Genomic DNA, 10,978 nt, shown 5'->3' with positions numbered 1-10,978 from the left:
GTTACTATCTCAGTGTTATTGCTGAGGAAACAGAGGACCAGGAAGACTGAAAACAGCGATAACAGTGGCCGTCACTATATGCCGGGCGCTGTTCTAAGGGCATCAGACACATACCCCCTTTAACCCTCTCCGAAACCTCACTGGTCCCATGTTACAGACGAAGAAACTTGCCCCTGGTTTCACAGCTCAAGAGTTGGGGGAGTGGATATCTGGTGTTCGGTTTACATTCTTACCCCAACAGTACCTGCTCAGAGAATACAAAAATGTTCCCCTCGTTAGATCCTCTTTTCCTCCAGAGAGACGATCGCCCTCCCATCCCCCCAGCCTCCCCATCTCCCCAGGAGGTAACCCCCCCCCCCCCCCCCCCCCCCCCCCCCCCCACCTCCCCCCCCCCCCCCCCCCCCCCCCCCCCCCCCCCCCACCCCCCCCCCCCCCCCCCCCCCCCCCCCCCCCCCCCCCCCCCCCCCCCCCCCCCCCCCCCCTCCCCCCCCCATCTCCCCCCCCCCCCCCCCCCACCCCCCCCCCCTCCCCCCCCCCCCCCCACCCCCCCCCGGCAACTCAAAGTCCTAGAAAGGAGAAGCACATGTAGTGTCAGTCCTGCTCGCCTGCTTTCTCTCTAGGCTAGACGCTCTGCTTAACTTCATGGACAGGGGAAGCCAGGCTTAAAAGGCAGCCTTGTTTTTTTTTAATCCCTTGAAATACTGGACTTTTCATCTAAGAAACTTCTGTGAGCCATCCCTCCGAGCAAAGTGATCCAAACTGCCCTGAAGGATTCAGCCTGACCTGGTAGAACGCCTCTGGCCTTGCCAACGATGCTGAGTGTTTCTGAGGGAGGTGCTTACCCTCTCTGAAAGCTGATGCCCCATCCAAGCAAGCATGGAAAGGCAAAGGTATGCATGGGTGGCTATTTGGGGCACAAAAAGGTCACCCCACCACCGGTGCCTTTTGCCCACAGCCCCCCACCCCCACCCCAGTGGGAGGAAACCTGCCATCAATGGATTAGGGCCAAGGTGGGCCTTGGCCCGGTGCAGAAACGCCCTCCCCACTCTCTCTTGCTTCCATTCTCTCCCATCTGGCAGAGGAGTCCGGCTCCCTAAATCTTCTTTTTGTTGGTTAGTTTCCATGGCAGTTATTGTCTGTGTGTGAGAGCGTGTCCGCCCCCTCACCCTCTCCCCTTCCAGAGCGGGCCCTGGCGGCTCAGGCGCGGCCGCTGGGGAGGCAGGCAAAGACGCCAGGGCTCTGGCCAGTGTGCTGGGGTCCTCTCGGTGGGGGGTCAGGCCTCCTGGAGCTCAGGGGTCCCCGAGCCTCCCTCCGTGCGTTTGGGGTGGGGCCCTCTGCCGCCGGGCCCGGCTGTATCCCAGCTCCTGGGCCAGAGGCAGCAGCCGTGGACTTGTGAATTGTGGAAGAAGCCCTCAGGACCCTGGGGATCCTAGGAGGAGCCTCGGAGCCAACCCCTGAGGGACCCTCTGCAGCCCCTTCCCCTCCTTTGTCTTTGGCAGATGATCACCTGATATCCTTTTTCCCCCCGGGTCAGGTAAGTTTCATTTCTATCTGTCTGTGCCGAGTGGTGCCTGCCGCTGGGGAGACAGGCAGTGGGCTAACGGGGTGGGGAGGGGGGTGGGGGTGGGGGTGGGGGGACGGCTCGGCCCAGACAGGCTGGCAGGAGATGGGGAGAGTGGGGAGAGGAGAGGGTCTCAAAGCGCCTTTCTTCCTCAGCTGTGCCTCTCCGGCTTTGAAGTTCAGGGCTCCTTTCCAGCCGGTTTTAACCCAGATAGTAAAATGCAAAGATCCGTGTCTAGGGCACAGAATGACTGACATACAGCCAATATCCAGGACTTCTGGCTTCTGGTCTGAATTCAGTTCCCGGTATTCAATATTGACTACCTACAAGTCGTCGTGCTTGGCTCTGGAAGAGCAACACGAATGACCCGTGACACGGTTTCTGCTTTTAAATGCTTTCCATCTGGTGGGAGTGATAGGACGTCTACACAGATGGGTATGAAGACTCCTGGGTTCGGGACCCTACTCTGGATGCATGACCTTGGCCAGGTCACTTAGCCCCTCCAGTCTCCATTTCCTCACCTGTAAGATGAGGAAATTCCACTTGCACACACCCATAAAATTTAGGTCAGTTCATGACAGTGACAACCGCCATACACTTATTAACTATTATTACTGCTATAGAAATTATAGGGGCGCCTGGCTGGCTCAGTCGGTTGAGTGTCCGACTCTTGGTTTCAGCTCAGGTCATGATCTCCGGGCGTCAGTTTCCAGCCCCGTCTCAGGCTCCTCGCTGGCTGTAGGGAGCCTGCTTGGGACTCTCCCTCTCTCTCTCTGCCCCTCCCTCCCTTGATCGCACTTGCTCTGTCTCTCTCAAAGTAAATAAATAAACTTAAAAAAAATGTTTTCGATCCTATAAAATGTGTAAAGAATATCGGGGATGGTTATTACCGTGCAAGGCAGTCATTGAGTACTAACACAGTGGCGCTTACAGAAAGTTCTATGGGAACACGGGAGAGCTTACTGTCACCTGCAGGGATAGCGTGAGGCTCCTGGAGAAGGTGGCATTGAGGCCGAGCCCTGAAGAATGAGTAGGATTTTGACACGCAGGAAGGAAGGTATGTAGCAGAGAAGCACTAAGCCAAGGTGCGGAGGCAGAAAAAGAGAGGCCTCCTGGCCGCCAGCTCAGTGAGCACCTTGCCTGGGGCCCAAGCACGGAGCCTGGTCAGAAGCTGGGCGGCACTTTGGACTCCCCAGCAACTTGGGGCCAAGGGCAAGTTAGAGACCCAGGCTGGGAGCCTGAGACCAGGGTTCCGGTCCTGGCTGAGCTCCCGCCCTGGGTGCTCTGAGGCTCTTCACCTGCTCCAGGTTTGTTTCCTCACCTATGAAAGGGGAATATTGAAACTTGACTTCCCTCCCGATCTTACTTACTATCGTGACTGACCATCGCATGGGAATATGACATTTTAAATCAGTAGGTAAAATGCAAAGTCCTGTTCTTCAAGATAAGAGAGAATTCGTGGACCATCTACACGGCTCTGGGGGAAATGCAAAGGACTAAATCATTTAACGAGGAGGCTTGTGAAAATCATCTAGTACAATGCCTGACTCATAATAGTAGCTGAATGATCTCTTTCATAATTGATTGGTTGGTGGACTCACTCAGTCAGTCATTCATTCAGGGTTCTTGGAGTACCCACCGCAGGCTCGGTGATGGGAAAGAGGTGTGCCCAAGACAGGCATGGGTCCTGCCCTGCAATGCTTACAAGCAATTCACGAAACCGGCAACCTGAGGGTGTCCCTGTGCCCCACACTAGCAGCTTCCATCCCGCTGGCCGTCTTCTGGCTTCTTTCAAGGATTATTGCTGTGAGACAATTGCTGTGGATTATTGCTGGGTTTTTTTGGGGTTGATTTTAGGCTCCCAAGACACTATCCCCATGGGTCTGCAGAACACCTCCTCTCTGCCCTCTGCTGGCAGGGAGTTGTAAGTGCTTCGCAGTAAACAGCTCAACGTCCATTACCCCTCCACACCAAGCGTTCCGTCTGCCTTCCATCACCCCTGAGATGAACTGAAGTGCCTTAATATTTAAAAAGGAATGAATCTGTAATTAGCACCTTAACATTATATCAGGGCCATTCCGGAGGCTTTCTATTTAAATGCAAATTGAACCTTCCTGAAGAAAAGCTAATAAGTGATGAAAATAGATAGCAAGAGAGGAGGAAGCAGGCAGGAGGAGGGAGGAGGGGCAGATGTGGAGTCGCCACTGGGGCCACTTTGTTGCTGCCTGTGGACCACACTCCCCTCACCCAGAGACCAGGCGCGGGGCGCCTGAGGAGTCCGGGCACCTAAAGCCTGAGTCTCAATTCCCCTCTTTGTTCAGGGGGCGGATCTCCAAACCAGCAGCCACTTGGGTGGGCCCTTCCGGGGCTGCTGGAGGTCATCTCAGAGTCATGGTGGCCTGGAGAGGATACGGGGGTTCGGCTACAGCCAGACTGGGGTTTGAATCCAGGATCCTCTTCTGAGTAGCTATAAGATCTTGGCCAATTTCCTAATCCCTCGGAGCCTCCGCGCCTTCACAACGTAAGTGGCTGTTAGTGCTCCTTCGTCTCAAGATTGCTGTAAAGATTATGCGATAAACAGAAAAAACGTGCCTGGTATACAGTAGGTGCCTAACAAATGTTAGTTCCCTACCCTTGTCTCGAGATCTGGCTGGACCAATTTAACCGGTCAAGGCGAGAAGCAGGTTCTCAAGAGAAAGGTGGCATCCACGCTTTCCCTTCAAATAACCTAGGCGAGGGGTCGGGGAACACCAACACTTTCTGGAAAGGGCCAGATAGTAAATATTTCGTGCCTGGCGGGCCATATGCTGTCTGTTGCAACCACTCCACTGCACCGTTGTAGTGGGAAAGCAGCCACAGACACCACACAAGTGAATGAGCGTGGCTGTGTTCCAATATAACTTTATTTATAGACACTGAAATGTGAATTTCATACAACTTTCATGCATCACAAAATATTTGTCTTTGGATTTTGGTCCCCCCCAAACATCTAAAAATGTGAAAACCATTCTTAGATCACTAGCTGTACAAAGACAGGCGGCGGGCTGGGTTTGGTCTGTAAGTGATCGCTCCCCGAAGGTTTGACAAGAGACCCTCACCTGTGATTTTGTGGAGTCTGCACCAGGGGACGTCTCAGAACATAACTCCTAAGGCTGGGACTAATGGAGAGGGACGGCATCCAAGGAAGCAACGAGCCCTTTCTGGGCCAGGACCACCAAGGACAAAAGGACACCTAGGGCCCCTGGTGCTGGTCTCTGTTGGGGTGCCAGCCATTACCATTCTACTTTTTCCCAGTGACGTCCAGGAAGGAACCAGTAGCTCCTTGGGCACCGAGCCGGCCGACACATTCTCCTGGTGACAGGCCCGAGCCCAGCCCTGGGAGGAGGGGGAATGTCACACCGGAAAGAGATCCAGCCTGGGAGCCTGAGACCAGGGTTCTAGAAGGGGGTTCAAGGGCTCAGACCCTGCTGCTCTCTCCCCAACCAGGAGAGCGGTGAGGGTTCCCCGGGCATCTCAGCCCACCCCAGGAGTGCCTGCTGGTAAGGACGGGCAGGCCCTCTGATTCACCCGAGACTTGGCCCGTCTCCCCCCTTTCCTGGGCTCTCTGACATCTGTCCTTAGAGACACACACAGAGCGCTCTTGCAACTAGTCCGCCATGCCTCCCCACCTCCTCTCTGTCTTTAGCACAGAGAACACAGGTCACCACACCAGATGGCAACCTCACTGTTGTGGCAGATTGCCGGGCTCCCGGGAGAGGTGGGGGTTAAAGCAGAGCACTGGAGGCTGTCTGTTCCACAGTCCCCACCCCTCTTCTTTAACATGCCTCCGCCCGGCCCCTTCTCCAGAACCTCTGGGGAGGAGGGCCTGTGTGCGTGCATGTGCTTGTGCACATGCATGTACGTGTGTGTGCGCGTGTGCGTTTGTGATGTGAAGCAACAGGGAAGAAGGGGAAGGGGTGAGGAGAGACCGTGCCAGAGTGAAAGCCACTCTGTACCTCTGTAGAGGACCGGCCCCTCTTCCCAGCTGGAGGGTGAACTGGACCCTGCCTCTCTGGCACCCATCAAGGGGCTCTTGGAGGTGAGCAGAGGCGTGGTGTGGAGAATGAGGCCTCTCTGTTTTATTTATTTATTTTTATTTAAAAAAATTTTTTTTTTAATTTATTTATTTTTGAGAGACAGAGCATGCGGCGGAGGGGCTGAGAGAGAGGGAGACACAGAATCCAAAGCCGGCTCCCGGCTCCGAGCTGTCAGCACAGAGCCTGACGCGGGCCTCGAACTCACAAACCGCCAGTTCATGACCTGAGCCGAAGTCGGACGCTTAACCGACTGAGCCACCCAGGCGCCCCCGCTCTGTTTTAGAAGCTGCCCCTGGGCCTGGCCAGAAGGGAGAGGCCGAAGAGGGGCAGGGCCTCTGAGGGTGACTGTTCTCACCTCCTGGCTCTCTAGTGTCATCTCACAGCAATCCAGCCTGTGGGGCCCCCACCGCCCCTTCCCAGCCCCATGAAGGGGCCAGAGCCTTGGATCCCATCAGGCTCGGACAAAATGGTGCTAACAGGCAGAGAAAGAAGGAGAGGCGGGCCCTGAGAAACCCTCCTCCCAAAGTAAGTGCTAATAACCAAATAGAAGCCAGTAATGTTCCTTAGCAGGTGAGCAGCCTCCATCTGGAAATAAGGGGAGCCTCTAAGGAGTGGCCCTTTTCTCTCCTGGGTGGAAATGGGACAACCACCTCACAGCCCAAGCTTTTGTCCTCCAGATAAGATAGTTTTGCCCCTGGGAGGCCTGGGGGGACTCAGTCAGTTAAGCTTCTGACTCTTGATTTAGGCTCTGGTCATGATCCCCAACGTGCTTCGAGAGAGACCGAGCCCCCCCCTCAGGCTCTGTGCTGATAGTTTGGAGCCTGCTTGGGATTCTCTCTCTCCCTCTCTCTCTGTCTCTCTCTCTGCTCCTCCCCTGCCCACTCTCCTCCTCGCTCTCAAAATAAATGAAGGTTTTTTTTAAAAAAAGATAGTTTGGCCAGGATGAGGGACCCCAGCAGGAAGTAAGCAGGAGAGCTTACTTCTGGTTACTTCTGCCCCTTACTTCTGCCCCTGTGTTGGCAGAAGGCTGCGATCTATGGGACTGGGGGGAGTGGCTGGCCTTGCTCACTCGGAGCCTGTCAGCAGGACAGCCAGCCCCCCTTACCGCGCCCCTCCCGCGCACACACGCGCGCCCTTCATGACAGGCAGGCTGGCCCATCTGCCAATCAATTTCCCTTGCTGATTTCCTAGCCGAAGCAGCGGGGCTGGTGTGTAAATCATTCAGAGCCCTCTCTCAGCTCTGCCAGGACATGGAGCTCTTTTTAATTAAGAAGAATGGAGGATGTTGCTGGCTCTGGAAATGGCGATATTAACTTACTAATGGGCATTTAAGGAGCCGTGTTTGAGTGGCTGCTGCCTTCCCAGCCTGCACCCTCTGCCCCTCTGCAGAGCCGCCCAGGCCCCCACAAAGGCTGTGCTGTCCTCTGCATTAGAAGGGTCAGGGTATAAGCACCGTCCTCCCGCCACCTACATTGGCCCCAGGGATCAGCCAGGCTCCTGCCTGGTGACCTGGGACAAAATGGCACATTTTCGCATTTATTTAAAAAACATTTTTTTATGTTCATTTATTTATTTTTGAGAGAGAGACAGCATGAGCAGGGGAGGGACAGAGAGAGGGAGACACGGAATCTGAAGCAGGCTCCGGGCTCCGATTCAGAGCCCAACACGGGGCTCGAACCCATGAACCAGGAGATCATGACCTGAGCCGAAGTCAGACGTTTAACCGACTGAGCCACCCAGGTGCCCCCATCTATCTATCTATCTATCTATTTTTAAGATATCTTTTTAAAAAAAATTTTTTTAACGTTTATTTATTTTTGAGACAGAGAGAGACAGAGCATGAACGGGGGAGGGGCAGAGAGAGAGGGAGACACAGAATCGGAAGCAGGCTCCAGGCTCTGAGCTGCCAGCACAGAGCCTGATGCGGGGCTCGAACTCACGGACTGCGAGATCATGACCTGAGTCGAAGTCGGCCGCTTAACTGACTGAGCCACCCAGGTGCCCCATCTATCTATCTATTTTTAAAGTTCATTTATTTTGAGAGAGAGAAAGAGGGAGAGTGTGTGAGTGCGCATGAGTGGGGGAGGGGCAGAGAGCGAGGGGCAGAGAGAATCCCAAGCAGGCCCCGTACTCCCAGCCCCAACGTGGGGCTTGACCTCATGAACCATGAGATCATGACCTGAGCCAAAAGCAGGAGCGGAAGGCTTAACCGACTGAGCCACCCAGGCACCCCTCATTTTTGCATTTAGAGGAAAGGCCAGAAGCAGGACCACTTGAACCCTTGAGTCCTCTGCCTCTTGTCCTGGCAGCCTGTGGGAAGGCCACAGGCTCCCCAGAACTGTCAGGACCCAGCAGGAAACATGGGTAGGCCTCCAGTGGGTGCCCAGTGCCCACAAGGAGCCAGCCCGTCAGCAAAAGCTGCAGCTGTTGCAAATGAGCAGCCGAGCCGAGCAAGGGCCCTCGCTAAGTCCCGTCTGATGACTGAACCTGGGGTAGCTGGCGGTGCCCGTGAGCGCCGATGGAGCCAGACCCCTGCGTGTGTGCCACTCAGAAGAATGTGAGGATGTCCATTCTGGGGCCTGCTGCTTTGTCGCCATGGCTAAGTGACGCTTCCTGTAGGACTTCACACCCCGGATACCCCTCAGAGTAAAGAACACCCAGCTGGGAGACACCTCAAGCCCGCTGTGCTCTTCCTCTCTCTCCCTCCTAATTTTACAGACTGGTCCAGAGGTGCACGGCCCAGTTGGGGCAAAATGTGGCTGGAACAGAAGTCTCCTGGCTCTTGGTCCCATGTCTTCCCTATTTCCAGTATCTCCCAGGGCAGGTGACGCCACGGCCTCTCCTCCCACCTCATGCTGCTCTTTTCATTTTCTGAGGCTCTGGGGCCTCTGAAGTTCTTCCCTCTTTATAACCCAGATCCTCAGGCTTTATTCCAAGTCCCATTTCCTCTTGCGACCTCCTCAGTCAGCACAGGGCAGGGGCCGAGGTCTTTCAGAGAAGGTCTCCCTTGCTCCTGTCCTTCTCATCTCTATGCATGAAACAAGAGAGGAGGGGGCAGCTTCCTGACTCTTCTAAATCATGCAGCTCCTGAGTCTGAAAACCAAGATGATCCCTTCCCCCCATCCCACCATCACATACCTGAGCCGCACTTTCCATCAGATGCACCCCTTAACTGATACCCACTGAGTCCCTCTGGGCCCCACGCCCCGCCCCCCACTCTGCCCCGGGGGGAGGAGGGAGAAGGGCCGGTGGCTGAAGGAAGGTGGCCGATTCCGCCGCCCATCTAGTCAGGGCTGCAGGGTCAGGAGGAGGCCATTCCTCGGGACCCCAGACTGCCAACCCCACGGGTGGCAGTGCCACGTGAACAGAGGCCGATTATGGTTCCGACTGCCGGCACCTGTGTCACATCATCTCCAGCCGAGTCCTCTGGAGCCCTAAATCCTTCTTCTGGGCTGCTGTTGGGACGGGGCGGGAGGACGCCCCAGGGAGGCTTTTCGGTGTGGGGGAGGAATTTACCCCTCCCTCGGTCTACAGGCAGCCTCAGTTCTGATTGGATGAGCCATCGTCACTTCCACCCCTAAACACAGCCAGGCTTCTGGTGAGGGATGAGAAGGTGATTCTCTGCAGGAAGGGCGACAGCTGTTCTCCAGATCAGAATGCAATTTAGTTAGTGGGAGAGATTTCGGTGCGCTCAGAGGGTAGAAATCCTGTCCGAGACGTAGGCCCCGACACGGTGGGGCACAGGAGCGTGGGCCCCGGTGAGATGCCTGCTGTGTGACATGGGCACCTGCTGTCTGGGCTCACCGGTCTGGATACGCAGAAAGTCAGGGTGCAGGAACTTGTCGTCACACAGGGGGGAAAGAAGTCTACTCGTTATAGACTACCTCCTACATGCCCAGCATCTACACCAGGCATCTCTTTCCACCCGTAACTCTAGAAAGTAGATTTTCTTATTCCCCTTTTCCCAGATGAGGAACTGAGAGTCAGGGGTATAAGTGACTTCTTCACGGTCACACAGCTAGAGGGGTCCGAGCCAGGATTCAGACCCAGTCTGCCTAATGCCAGAGTCCACACACTTTCCCCTACCCCATGCCCTGTGAGGCACTGCAGACAAAGAACTAAGGAGAGAAGGTGATCCCGGCCTCCAGGAACTCAAGATGCATCTTTCCAGCCCTCACGGTACCCTGCAGAGGGCGTCCAGGTGGCCCCCCCCCTCCCACCGACAGGAAGGTAAACTGTATTTCCGAGGAGGGAAAAGGAGCTGTTCTAGCTTCTAATAACTGAACAGCTCCCCTCTCCTGTCTCCCCAAAATGTACCCTGCACCTGGGATTCCCCCAGTCCCTTGTGGCCCTATCTACCTCCTCCACCCACGGTCTGCCACGCCGGGACTCTGCTAGTTAACGGGGACGAAGCTGTCCCTACCCACCCTCAGCTTCCCCACGAGCTACCCCAAGGTGGTGACGGCGGGCCCCTGCTGAATACGTAGTAAACCCAGTCGCTACCGAGTCAAACTGTGCATTGTATTCTGTCTAAAAGAGACTGTACTAGATCCTAGGTGCAACTTTAGAAAAAAAAAATACCGAGTGACTCTTTCTGGAGCTGAGCACCCCTTCAACAAGTCTGACGCAGCAATATCACATAAGAAAGAAAGACTCCACAGTACCAAAGGCTTTATCATTAGAGGCTGTCATCAACTTTCCTTCCCCCGCTTCTCTCCCCTCCCCGTGCCACCTTGTGACCAAGGCAAAGAGTCAAAGCCTTTTTAAGAGAGAGGAGAAACCCAGGCCTGATGTGATTGCAAGGTCTCAGAGCAAGAGGGATTTGGGTTTGACGTGAGGAAGAACTCCCCGACAGGGAAATGGCCACCCTGTGGAACGGGGTGGTGAGGAATCAAAGGGGTCACTGGACTCCCCGCCTCTGCTCGGTGCCCCGTCAGGCCCCAGCTGGGTGCACTCTGCCCAGGCATGGAAACCGCCCGTGACTCAGGGAATCTTAAGTGGCGGTTGCTAGGTTACAAGTTTCCTCAATGTGCACTCAATGTAAGGATTAAAGGATGTCACCTGGCTGAGAGGAAGAGCCATGGGGGAAGGAGTTGGGGAGATGGAGAGAAGCCAGGACTTCCAGAACAAGCAATCAGGCCACGACCTGAAAGGCATCCTATTCTCAGTACTTTTCCAAGGGTCTGAGTCCCTAGATCCCGCGGTCCGCATGGAGGGCGGTGCTTGCAGAACATGAGCGTTAGGCTGGAAGGGGGCCTATTCTGGGATTGGATTCCAGTCCTTCCCCAGTTATGCTGCCCAGCACACAATATGGCAATGGGCAGAGCCGTTGCCGGAACCC

The sequence above is a fragment of the Prionailurus bengalensis genome, chromosome E4 (genome assembly GCF_016509475.1).
Source record: "Prionailurus bengalensis isolate Pbe53 chromosome E4, Fcat_Pben_1.1_paternal_pri, whole genome shotgun sequence".
In the NCBI taxonomy this organism is placed as follows: domain Eukaryota; kingdom Metazoa; phylum Chordata; class Mammalia; order Carnivora; family Felidae; genus Prionailurus; species Prionailurus bengalensis.
The sequence above is the reverse complement of the archived record's forward strand: the minus strand, read 5'-3'. Positions refer to the sequence as shown.